The sequence below is a fragment of the Mytilus edulis genome, chromosome 5 (assembly GCF_963676685.1).
Source record: "Mytilus edulis chromosome 5, xbMytEdul2.2, whole genome shotgun sequence".
NCBI lineage: Eukaryota > Metazoa > Mollusca > Bivalvia > Mytilida > Mytilidae > Mytilus > Mytilus edulis.
This window is the reverse complement of record NC_092348.1, coordinates 69999170-70013473: the sequence shown is the minus strand read 5'-3', so window position 1 is coordinate 70013473 and position 14304 is coordinate 69999170. Positions and strand designations below refer to the sequence as shown.

General features: G+C 29.7%; 1 long non-coding RNA gene across 1 annotated transcript in view; it reads right to left on the bottom strand.

The window, feature by feature from the left end:
- The window catches only part of LOC139524358 (uncharacterized), a 37884-nt gene extending 23655 nt beyond the window's left edge, over positions 1–14229 (bottom strand). The window contains exon 1 of the long non-coding RNA XR_011664777.1: positions 14135–14229. This is a non-coding gene — a long non-coding RNA (uncharacterized lncRNA). The remainder of the gene's footprint in view (positions 1–14134) is intronic.
- Between the last annotated feature and the right edge of the window lie 75 nt (positions 14230–14304).

The window sequence follows — 14304 nt, the reverse complement described above, 5'->3', positions numbered from 1 at the left end:
AATTGCAACATTTAGACATAGTAGAAAAACGTCTTATAAGCAAAATAAATACTTTCTTTACTTTGATTGTATTGCCATGTTATCCAGTAGGTGAGCTTGCACAGAAAGGTTTTGCTATTCATTTTTTAACAAATATTTCTCACATTGCATCCGAGCTGCATAGAACATCAAATGATAACAGTTTAGTTTGCTTCTCAGGTACTTCAGCGAAGGAAAATATATTACCATATAATTCAGCAAAAGTTAAAATGGCTTTGGAATGGTTGATTGACAACAACTTTTTATATCGTGACATTATTCTTTCTAAAAGCAACACGTTTCATACTAGTACTTTGACTACTCACGATTTTGATACAATACTTGAATATGGAGTTATACCCAATGATTATGCTTATAACATTGATGCAATGGATATTTCAGATGTTAATTCAGATTTTAAACCACTGCAGGTAACTGTTGATCCAAAACCTGTTAATTTCCTATCTTTTAAGAAGGCAGAAGAATTAGCATTTCCATGGTTATTTCCATATGGGAAAGGAGGCTATGATGCAGAAAGAATAAAAAAAGTTAACTCTTTGTCAATATTACAAAATCAGACTTTATTCAGCTGCAGCAGTATGGCGAAAGGATATCACATATTTAATGCATGCTGTTAATACTTATGAAAAAAATTATCTTTCTCAGTTAATATCTGTTTACATGAAAGTTCAAAAAGGCAATAATTTTACAAGTCCTTTGTTATCTGCATCAGATTTGCAGTCTTGCAATTCAAGTGTATTAAGGGAAAATTCTTACATGTTCATGAAAAAGATTAGAGGAACTGCAGCATACTGGAAAAATACATTGCTTAACTTGCTTGCTACGATCAGAAACATTGGTCCTCCAACATTATTCTTGACATTATCTTCAAATGACTATCATTGGGAAGAGCTTGCAATGACACTTCAGCTTTGTAACAGAGTAGAGGATATAAATATTAAATCACTTCCAAATGATGTAAAGCAAGATCCTTTAATGACAGCCATTCACTTTGACAGAAAATGGAGAGCTCTATTCAAATATGTATTAAAAGGGTCTTCAAAACCACTTGGTGAAATCACTGACCACTTCATACGTGTAGAGTTTCAAGCAAGAGGTAGCCCTCATTTGCACTTATTTTTATGGATAAAAGATGCTCCTTTACTTGAAACTGCAAAAACTTAGAATAATATGACCTCATACATTGACAAAGTAATTTCCACAACTATTCCAGATGAAAGTCAGTTCCCTAATATGCATAATTTGGTAAAAAAATTGCAAAGTCATTCTCACAGAAGGTATTGTCAGCGAAGAGGTAAATGTCGTTTTAACTTTCCATATAAACCTTGTGAAAAAACTCGTCTTCTCTCTGCTGTAGAATTGAGACTCAATAAAAAGAAAAAGTTTTATGAAACTAAACGTACAAGCTCTGATACAATGATTAATCCTTATAATCCTATTATATTGCAACATTGAAAAGCAAATATGGATATTCAGATGGTAGGTGGCCCTTTTAGGATAGCTTGTTATATTTGTAGTTACATTTGTAAATCAGAACCTGACACACTTAAAAATGCTTTATCAGACCTTTTATCAAGTTTACGTGTGCAGCAACCACCTAAACCTATACGTGAAAGAATGTTTACTGTTGGCATGTGTGTTTTAAAGCATCGAACTCTGTCTGCCCAAGAGGCTGCTTATCGTCTCAGTGATTTAGATTTTACATCAAGTACTAGAGAAACTGTGCATTTGTCAGCCTTACCCCCTTAAAAACAAAACAGAAAATTGAGAACAAAACCTGAAATTGAGGCATTGAACCCGGAAAGTACTAATATATTTATGTCAAATATTATTGAAGACTACCACAATAGACCTCAATGTTTGGAAAACATATGTTTGTTTCGTTATGCCAAATGTTATAAAAAACAGTATTCTAAATCAAAAAAATTCCTGTCATTTTATAAGAGAAAGAACTAAACATGCTGTTGTTAAACTACACCTAGGTGCCTTTAATTCTGATGACTACTATTATGGTTTAATTTTGCTTTACTTCCCTCATCGCAGCTACTCTGACATTTTAGGGCATTTTGAAAATTCAAGATTGTCCTTTCTACAAAAGAATGAACAATTTGATAAGATTGCATTAGAATCATGTTATTCAAGTCCTTCAATTGATAATGCTTTAAGAGCTATTCAGTTATCACAGCTACCAGAATTCTGTGATAATGTTTTGCCTGAAGATCATGAAAATGTTGATTTACATGAAAATGATGAACAGATATCTCATAAAAATTTGCAACATGAAAATGTAAATATTTCACTGAAGTCAAATTTTGAGTCAGAATTACACCATTTTACAGATTGTGATGCATCAGAAAACCCATTAAATACACATTCAAATCAGAAGAAAACTGATCAAAATATTAACTTCTTGTATGAAAATATTGAAAATCTCACTGATACATGTACAGGTTGTGATAATGAATGGCATTCCTTAGCAACTGGTTTATTTCATGGAGATGTTATGACTATGTTCCAAAAACTTACTTCTGATAAAAAAAAAAAGTTGTCAGTTATATTCAAACAAAATTTCAAACAAAAAGTCCACCATTCCACGTATTCATTAGTGGAGGTGCTGGAGTTGGCAAAAGTTATTTAACAGCATTTCTTGTTCAATGGATAAGACTCTGCACTGCAATTCATAGTGGTTCTGATCCTGTTTGTTTATGTGCTCCAACAGGTATCGCATCTTATAATATAAAAGGCACAACCATTCACAATGCATTTAAACTACCAGTTCAACATGGTTGGAACATGATTTATCTAGAATTGGGAATAGTATCCCTGCAAAAGCTTAAAAAACAATTTCAGTTTATACACACTATTGTTATAGATGAGATAAGTATGGTCAGTTCAACTCAGTTAACAAATATCCACCGCAGAATGACTTCCATTAAAAATAATGACTTACCTTTTGGTGGTTGTAATGTTATAGTTGTGGGTGATTTTTTCCAATTAAAACCTGTAATGGGAACTTTCGCATACAAAAACATTTATTTGTGGCCTTTGTTCACTCCATTTATATTGAAACAAAATATGCGTCAGTCATCAGATATTTTATATGCACAAATCTTAAATAGAATTAGAATAGGCTCTTACACACAAGAAGATGTAAATGTTCTAAAATCAAGACTTGTTACTGCAAACAGTTGTCTAGACCCTTCTATTCTACACATCTATCCAACTAAAATTGAAGTAGAGTCTCATAATTCTAAAATGCAAAGCTTGCTTACATCCTCAATTCACAAATTTACTGCTCAACACATCTTTTCAAATAATGATATTGGTAAAAACCAAAATGTTTCACTTGAATACATACCACCAGATGATAGAGATGCAGGAGGTTTGCCATTACATATTAATTTGTCTGTTGGAACAAAAGTAATGCTTATCAGAAATTTAAATGTTGAATATGGACTAGTAAATGGTGCACTTGGAACTGTCACTCAGTTAAACTTGCACAATAATAGTGAACCCACAATTGATGTTGTATTTCCTGACATAGATTTACCATCAGCAATAACTGACTTGCCTCATTCAGTTAAAATTATGCAATATGACCAAGAATATCTTTTCAATGGCAGATACATAATTCGCCGTAATTTTCCATTGTTACCATTTTGGGCTACTACTATTCATAAAGTACAGGGTCTCTCGTTGGATAAAGCTGCTATATGTATTGATGCTACTATTTTCCAAAGGGGACAATCTTATGTTGCATTAAGCAGAGTGAGATCATTGAAATATCTTTATTTGTTGGCTTTTTCAGAAAATAAATTACAATGTGATCCAGATGTGATAAATCAGTATTTGTCAATGTATGTTAACAGCAGCTCAATCATTCATGAAGTTCCTATCTTATCAATGTTATTGCCAGTCTTGTATCCTTTCATATTTTAATACTATATATCCTATATATACAGTCAATCAGTGGTTACATGTACTAATACAAGTCATTTTATTTACTATTAAACAATCCAAAATAGTGTTGTTACTACAGACTTCAAAATAGTAATTTCAAGGATAGAAAAATTAGAAATACTCCTTGAATACGTAAATTACTAAAGTCTAAGAGAACACCTAATTCAATATAATTAGTATAACTACCTTGTATTAGTACAAAGACACTTTTTTATGTAAATATTATTACTGACTGACTGTTTCAGTTATTATACATGTACATGTTATATAAGATATTAGTAGTTTGTGCTAGTCTTGGTAAATCATGGTAAAAACAGTTTGGCTTATTAATAAAGGTGTGGGTAAAACAGTTTAGATCAAATATCTCTTAAACAAGAATATGGTTAAGGTTTATATCTCTAAAGCTAAAGCATTTATATGCAACAAGATAAAATTGTCCTTAAATAAACAGACAAAACAAACAACCACTTGTAAGATTGCTGCCCCTGAATTGATGATTTTAAGTAATTTTGCAGCTTTTGATAATTATCTTGAAACTATTAACAGCAAATATGTAAGTTTGACACATGATTCAATGTGATCACAATGGCGGATCCAGAACTTTTCCTAAGGTGGTGGGGGTCTGCTGACTGAACTAAGAGGGGGCTAACTCCAGTCATGCTTCAGTGATTCCCTATATAATAAATTAAATTTTTCACACAAAAGGGGGGACTCAGGCCTCTGGATCCGCCTATCCATCAAAATTGTCAATTCAACCTGTCAGGGGTTATTGCCCTTTATAGCCATAAAATGTTTGCCTCAAGTGTATTTGCAGATAAAAATTAATCAAAATAAACATCCTCATTTTAAGCAGGCTTGTTTTAAAATTATTTTTACTGATATTGTGAAAACAAATCTAGTTATGACTAAAATTTATTTATACAAGTATATATATAAAAATATGAAATGATACCTTAATTTAATATATCTCATCACACCAAAACACAGTAGAACATTCTGTGCTTGTATAATATTGTATGCTTATATAACATGTAGTATCAATGACATACTCAAAAGATAACTTACGTATATATACTGTAACATTTATATACAGTTGCACATCAGTTATATTATAGAAATCACATTATATACATGCATAATTCATTAAAAAAAAACAGTTTGCACATTTCACCTCAAATTCATGTCACAATTATTTCCATGCTTGATATATATTCTTACAATTTCAATACTATAACATTGAATATGTATTCTCACAAATATATTTCTTACTCTCATTAATTTATATTTTTAAAACTTGCTAATATTAATACTGAACATTAACTGACAATTACAGATGGTTTTAACATTAGACATGGTCAGAAAACTTGAACCCGAGAAACCATGCCTAGAAATGATTCACTGCACTGTAATGGACAAGTCTTCAAGAACAACATACAACCGTACAAAGGTTATGGCAACTGTTGTATTAGCAGACTCATCACATATCATTAAGGCCCAAGTATACGACATGGATTCACTAGACCTGATGATATTAAATGGAGGTCTACAAATAAAAGATTTCATCCCTAAATCCAATGGATATGTACATTTGTAAACATATAGCCATCACGTTAGATTCATTTTTTTAAGTCTATATATTACCAATGTTATATCAACTGATTGGGCAGACCTTATATTTTAATTTAAATAAGGACAATTTATATTAAAATATGTGTGATAAAGATAATCGCCATTATTATCATATTCGAATCCTAATCACCTATCAAAGTCACCAGTGGCTAATCCAGAACTTTTCATACAGAGTTTGGGGTGAAACTGACTGACCTTAGGGGAAACAACTCAAGTTATGCTTTAAATATTCTTTATATATTATTACTCAAACTTTTTCCAACCAAAAGGGGGAGCCTGGTGAGACATGAAAATTTCAAAACAGCATTACCTGATCCTGACCTCATATAATTTTATATTATGAGTTATCACTGTGTATTAATCGACATTTTTTCCATCTTGATTCTCAAAATAAAAGTAATTAAAAATAGAACAGTCAAAACATCACATTTTCTCAATCTTCTACATCATTGTATGCTATATTTTTAACAGTGTGTTCGGTATTGTTGCAGTTATTTAAACTACAATAAATACAATATACAGTAACTTTCTTTTCTTTACAGAGAAATAATAATAAACAAAAAGACTCAAGTTTTCATCAGCAAACCAATAGCTATTCCACAAGAAATCAAAGCAAAAATTGATGATATAAAACAGAAAAAAATCACCACTCTTGATGCGGCCACCTCTCCAAAGAAGACAAATGTTGGTTCAATAAAAGGAGTGGTAGCAAAGGTATGTGTAGTAACTTTGTAAATATTTGGGAATAATTATATAAATCCATCAAAATATTTTAGACTCTAACAGCAGTAGAACATGAAACATTTGAATATTATATAAGACATAATTGATGAAATATACTTTATTGTAGTATAAGCATGGGTTGGCATTCAATTCCTGATTAGTTTTTCCCAGGTGATAGTGAAAGCTAAAATTTCACTAATATAATGCATACCCATGTTAAACCTACAATAAAGTAAAATATTATTTTGATTCTGGTTAGGACATTCACAGTAATTTTGATGTCCAATATATAGATATATAAGTATGTAAAAGTGACAAGTGTTGGTATAGTCTCTTCCATGAATTTCATTTTTCTTTGTAAAGAAGCAAACATCTGACACTGTTACTTTTCAGACAGAAAAGTTCTAAACAACAAGTGTGAACACTCCACTTGTGGTCATATATAGCCATTAAGTCAAAAATACCAATTTCAGAAATAACACATTACAATCATAATCATGATAGTAAATTAATTAGTAATATCATGTGCATCATTTAAGAGTCAAAGAAATATGTAATATTAAATTAACATCAAACCATATATACATGTATGCGGTATATATATAAACTATAAAACTATACAATACTAAACCAATTCAGATCAAATTTCACTTTTAGTGGCTTCACTTTTACTGTTTTACAATACTGCCCTTTCTATATTTGATTGAAATGGTGAATTCTTCTATTCCTTATCCAAACTTGAGTTAAACAAATGAAATGAACATATATACTATACTCTTTATCACAACACCTAGTTCAAGCAAAAAATCTAAACCTATGTACATTCTCCCTAATTTTTATACATGTTAAACACATATTTTAATTTTGTTATCATTTAAAAACTATACATCGACTGAATATATATATGTATACTTTTAAGGCCTCCGCTGTTCAGTTAAAAAGAGTCAGAAACACAGGTGAAGAAATTTCTTTCAAAAAGATAAAGTTGAGAGATGAGGAAGGTGACATACAAGTCTGTTTATGGAGAAACCTTGCAAGCACAAATATATAAACTGGTGATATTGTCCATTTAAGCAATTTCATTGTTACAGACACCTTCAACAACATGAACCAACCAGTTCCAGCAATATCCAACAAGTTTGATAGTGCAACTGTTGAAGTAAGTGATCATTTATTAATTCAGTCTATAGAAGTAAATGTATTACATTTAAAAATCCAATATGGGATAATAATTCATTTCTTAAACAATTATATTATATTCTTCTACCAATGGCAATGGCCAATAATTTGATATAAATAACATATTATTCTATATAATAAAAAGTCACTTTTTATAAACAGTTCAGAGAGTGACAGAAAGGCAATGATTATTCTTAGATTGTCAATCATCTGTTCATTTAAAAAACACATTTTCACCTAACTTCACTTAATCTTCATTTAAAAAACACATCTTCACCTAACTTATATGTATTTGCCTGCAGTTACAAAGACTTTTTTCAAACTTTACAGACAACTACATTAGGTATACATATACATGTCAAATCTTTGCTTAACTTGCTTCCTAACTAAATTGCAAGTTAATAAATATGTAAGGTCAAATATCCTCATGTCACAGTAAACTACGGTTCAATTTTTTTTCTTCTCAAAATTTTGAAAAGTTCAAGGAAGACATAGATCTTTAATTCCACAGTATGGTGTAATACATTTGTTTTGTGTCAGAAACCTATACTATTTCAAAAATTTTATCACCATCCAAATTCAGAACTGTCTTAAGCTTTAATCCAGTCTCATCCCCAACTGTTAAGACTTTGACCTCTGTCGTAAAAACCAGTACATTTCTCCATTTAGTAACAAATTATTTAAAACCCTTTGAACACCATAAATATTTATTCATTACTTAAAACAAATACTTGGTGACATTTACAGATACTTCCTGAAGACGAAAAGTTATTAAGTCTACTTAGTGAAAATGATGACCTAGAAGATGAATATCCTGAGAAGGAGCCTGTAAAGGTGACAGGTTTTGGAAAAATTTACAGATACCTGTAAGTAATATGTTATTAATAATTAACATACTTATTTCATTTCAACCCAAAATTATATACAGTTACAAGATATAAAGATAGCTTTAGAGAGCTTACTTATATACCTAATCCTCAGATTTTTCAGTATTTAAAGATTGCATAAGAATGTAAATTCAACACACTATTTAGTATGTAAATATAAGAATATTCAAAACATTTACACAAATACACACAATCAAAATCTTTGAAAATATCAAGAATAAATCTTTTATTTTTATTTTCAGATCCTGCAGTTACCCAAGTTGCTACAGAAAAAAGCTGGTAAACTTCAAATGTGACAAGTGTGGTGTTATGTATAATGAAAAGACTGCTGTCATCAGTGTCACTGGACAATTTTTAACAGAGGATGGCAAACAATATACATATTTCAACAACCATGCAGAAGATATTAGAAAGGGTTTAAATATCCCTGAAGAAATATCGAATATAAAATTTACAGCAGCAATAGTTGAAAAATTGCCCTTCACAGCTTATATTGACAGTAAAGACTCAAAAGTCAGCAAGATACAAATCATCCCTGCTTAATGATATTTTGTACAAATCTTACTGACTAAACCTGTCTTAATATCAATTTAACATTATATCACACAACTGCTTAAATCAGTTAACTTTAATGCTGTATTCATTTTTCAAGATATATTAGCCACTATGTTCTCCAATATATATAATTACAACCTTACTTTGATTAAATAGTGCAATTTTTTAACAAAATATAATTGAATAAAACACACACAAAGATATGGTAGTACTTAAAATCTACTCTGTTGTGTCAGATTTTCATTAATTTTTTTCCCAAGAAATGTCAAGGTGTTTATCTTTTCCCATTCTTATAAATTAAACTATTACCTATTTTTATTGTTATTATTTATCATTTGATAACCAATCACATAATAATATTATTTAATTGTTAAATCATAAATTTCTAACCACCTTTGTATCAAATTTTGCAGTGCTAAAACATATTTTATTTTATTCTATCATCAAATAATATTTGTTATAATTTTATAAATACCATATTGTCATTTTGGCATTAATACAATCTGAGCTATTTTTCAATCATTTAAATTTTATCTGTGTTTTTTCTTTGTGTCATCATATTTATTTAAAGATATCATTTCAAAGCATTACACCTTATATAAATAATATTCTGTGCTAAATTTAAATAAAAATATGTATTTCCAGATATTTCTCACTAATATCTTATAATAAGTGTATACACTTTTAAATAAGTTAAACAATATAAAATTCATTTAACAGATTCAGATATTCTAAAAATGGCCCTACAATATCACTTTTCTTATATACAATTTTCTGTATACTAAAGAAATTTAATTTATAAAGCTGTTCTAAAGTATATCAAATTACATTTAGGTATACAAATCAATAATATTGCTAAGTGTAGTACCAAGTGTATATATTCAGAACAGATTACAGACTATAAAAAATATGTTCACCATTCTTGAAGAGACTATATAGTTCCACATGTATATATGCTAACTCATCCAAAATATAACTAGTTCTCAATGTTATGCTTATTATTCCAATAGTGCTATATATATTTCTTGTATTACTTTTGATAATATTGCTCTCATAGAATGTGTCCAATAATACATTCACTTTCATATACATGTATATAGCACTCATAATAATGTTACAACATAATCTCGAAAAAGTTTTTAAAAATATTAGTACAGTATTTGACAATATTGCTATTAATATTATTTGACAAGTGTCATACAATGTCCACCTCAATGTTATTTTGGGTCCAGTTCAATTTCTTTGATACATGTATATATACAAATTCTTTAGCATTTTTTTATATTAGTCATTAGTTTAGCTTAGTTTTGTTTTAAATGTTTTATATATACATGATATACTGACATATCGTAATTTTTTTTTAACAGTTTATGTATTTTATATTTTAACAAACTAGTGTTTCATATTTCATATATAACATTATTCATTCTTCCCACCAACTTTTTATATCCTGTTTGATAATCTCAACAGAGCTTTTAAAAATATTAGTGCAATATTTTACAATTTTCCTATTAATATTATTCCACAAGTGTCATACATGTCCACCTCAATGTTAATTTGGGTCCAGTACAATTTCTTTGATATATATATATACAAATTCTTTAGCATTTTATTATATTAGTCATTAGTTTAGCTTAGTTTTGTTTTAAATGTTTTATATATACTGACATATCTTTAAAAAAAAAAATTTTACAGTTTATGTATTTGATATTTTTAACAAACTAGTGTTTCATATATAAACTCATACATTCTTCCTACCAACTTTTTATATTCTGTTTTTTTACAGGATAAATATGTGCAAATATATATATTCACATTTGGATAGGACATTGTATCTTTAACCATCTAAATATCTACTTCATCATGTATATCACCTTCTATTCCTGCCATAGCTAATATTAGATCACTATAACAAACTAAATATTAATAATAGAAATACCATATAAATACAATGTTACCTTTTGCCTTCAGTATTAAAATAAAACAGTCAGTGCAATAAATATATAGTCAGTGCAATAAATATATTCAGTTAATTGAATTTTGCAGATTTTTATAAAACAAAAACAAAATTTGCATCATATAATGGTTTCATTTCGTCGTCTGCGGTATCAGCAATACAATTTGTTTCCAGAAAATAAGTATTTTTTATAGTAAATAGATCTCTTTAAACTTTAACCAGATCACTAAATATCACTAAAGAAAAGTTGGGGTTGATTTTACAGCAGATTCCATTGAGTGTGTAGCAAAAATATGTTTGGTTAGCTTGCTTGTTAACTGAACCGTGAAGTCATTGTTAGGTTAGGTAAACTACCCTACTTTCAAAGTAGCATAGTCCAACAGACAGATTGATTTGTTTTCTGTAGGACTAGTATATTCTTAAAGTAGGGTAGTTTACCTAACCTAACAAAGACTTCACGGTTCAGCTAACAAGCAAGCCAACCAAAGATATTACCTTTGGCTACAAACTCAATGGAATCCGCTGTAACAGTTATGGTCCAAATAGTTAAGGAATAAGGGGTAAAAAAAGAAGCCCCAAAAAGAATTTTTCTATTTCATTCAATTACTTGTGTTTAAGTGTATAAATCTTTACAATTCTACCACAAATTATCCATTTGGTAAAAATCTATCTGCCCTGAAATTTTCAGACACATTAAATACTACATCGTCAATTGCTGCCACTAAATTTTCTTTTTAAGCAAGTTTTTCAATTTTTTGTTATCATCTTCAATAGTTATAGAAAGATATAAACTGTTAACACATATTATGCAGCAAGTAAAATCTTCAAAACAATTGTCAATTCACCCCGTAAGAGTTATTGCCCTTTAAAGACAATTTTAAACAATGTGTCCATCAATTTTTCTAACATTTAAGAATCTTCTCTATAAAACTGGTGAGCATTGCAGGCTCTTGAGAGCCTTTTGTTTATTGTATATATGTATATTATTCATATAATCTGTTTCAAATAGCAGATTTTTATTTCCCTCTAGCTGTTGAGTGCAATGTAACATATCAAAAATTTTCACTTTATCTTGACATAAGAAATACAAATTTTCCCATTTTCTTAAAAATTTAAAAAATAATATTTTCCAATATATTCAGTATTACTTTCATAGTCTATCTACTAACTACTACTAACACATTTAATTGTGCGATTATACATTCACAACTGTCATACATTAAATGTTTTATTATATTGTTTAAGTTTATGATTTAGCGAGTATTATACCATTATCTAAGATTTGAAAACCAGTTTCAAAAAGATAATAAAAGTTTTCAAAAACTAAACATATGACTTTGTTTTTCTTCAGAAATCTTTTTACCCGAAGATTCTGTATTTACAGCATAGCATTTATTGAAAAACACTTATATCCATTGAAAAACACTTATATCAGTCAATGATAATTTCATATCTATACCTATAAATACTCATATACCCTACATTAACATATACATTTCAATTTTACTGAATAATTCCCATTCAGATATATATTCCATATACAAACTTTATATAATGTATATACACACTTATCATTTAATTCTGCAAGGAGACGGCTAGCTTTTTGGAAAAGCTAATACTTGTTTTGGGGCTATGTCACCGGGGAAACTGGGTGACTTGTCGGATCGTGTAACAAGAGCCTGACTGAATGGCCTCTTGTTACTGAAACTGTGTGATGCACCTGATCACACAACGAACGATTGCTGTGAATAGCAATGAGAACTCTGAACTCTGAAACTGTGGTGAAAACTAACTACTGAGACTTTGGAACTAGCGATGAATAAACCAATAATTCAGCATGGAATACTAATACTTTTATTACAGATGGACTGTGTTCAGTGTAAAGTCCTGAGTCCAAATCTTGCTTATCAAAATTATAAGCAAGTATTTATACACAATTGAATTGACAAGTATAGACATAACAATTAACAATTAATTTGAGTGATATTGTTCACTGACAAAGATTAAACTATTTTTAGAACTTGAAGAATAGATATTAAATGATAATCTGATTATGACAATTAAGAACATACATTATGAATAAGGTAAAATGTCACTAATTAGCTAACAGATTGAAACATGTCACTCAATGTCCAAACTTAGAATTAAATTGCATATCAAAGCATGTTGATTTTAAGTCCTGGATATGAAATGTAAATAGAAACAAAATTATAAAATAAAATGAATTATAAAACACACAGAATTAAAGTCTTAAATATCAAAATTGAGAATTTTAAATTAAAGTCCAAAATAATAAACGAAGCTGCTTTTTGCACTGTCACAGCTAGCTGAAGCACGCCTCCTGGTGTTGGATTTTTTCGTTATGTTGAAGACCCATTAGTTGCCTTCTGCTAGTTTCTGCTCTTCTGGTAGCCAGGTTGCCGGCTGTCTTTTTTACACATTCCCCATTTCCATTCTCTATTTTAGTACAAAAAAGACAGGACCGAAAAGAGTGAAAAATACATAACAATTAATAGTAATAGAATGCAGGACAAAATTTTTCATCCTACACCCCTATAAAAACCAATTGGTAGGTCCCTCATCTATACCTTTCAGAGACAGAGGGTGGATAATGGGTGATTTTTGTGCGACATGATTGCCGTGTTTTTATTTTACTTTCTATGTGTTTTAACTTTTTAATTTGACTAACTGTCTTACAAGACTGGTGCCTAGTGCAACATATTCTGCTTATTTAATTTTATGAGCATCTTCATTTTCAAATGCTTATTTTGCATGCTCAGTATTGTTCAAATAAAATTCAAACGCTTAAATTGGCAGGGATCGTCAAGAAATACTTTTTTAAAAGCTGTAAACCAAATTGAATTATATCATAAATGTGTATTATACTTAATCGGGAATATCAAACGTAAAGTTAATACAAGTCCCATACAAGGAGGCAGCAATTTCTCAGTCAGAAAAAGGTTCAAACCAAAGCACATTTATTTTTCATGCAACATTCATGACAGAAAACGTTCAACATAAACATATGTCTTACTTCATTTTAATTCCATGCAAAAAAAACACCACTCTTACCACTACACTGCACTGTAGTGACCTACCCTTATCCCCCCCCCCCCCCCCCCCAAAAAAAAAAACAAACAAAACAAAAAACCTAGCTCTTTAAACGTAAATTATACTCTCACACTTGTTTTAACTAAATGTTTACCATATAGGACCATATTGAAATAATTTCAACAACAGGCTACCGCTGTACTGTCAAGTTTTCATTCAGAAAAGCTCTGCATCTTCAAGTTCAAGGTCTTACCTGAACTGGTTCCCTGATTGCATTTGGATAACAGACGTTCTTCTATCGCACTGCTGATGAGGTGTTGAGAA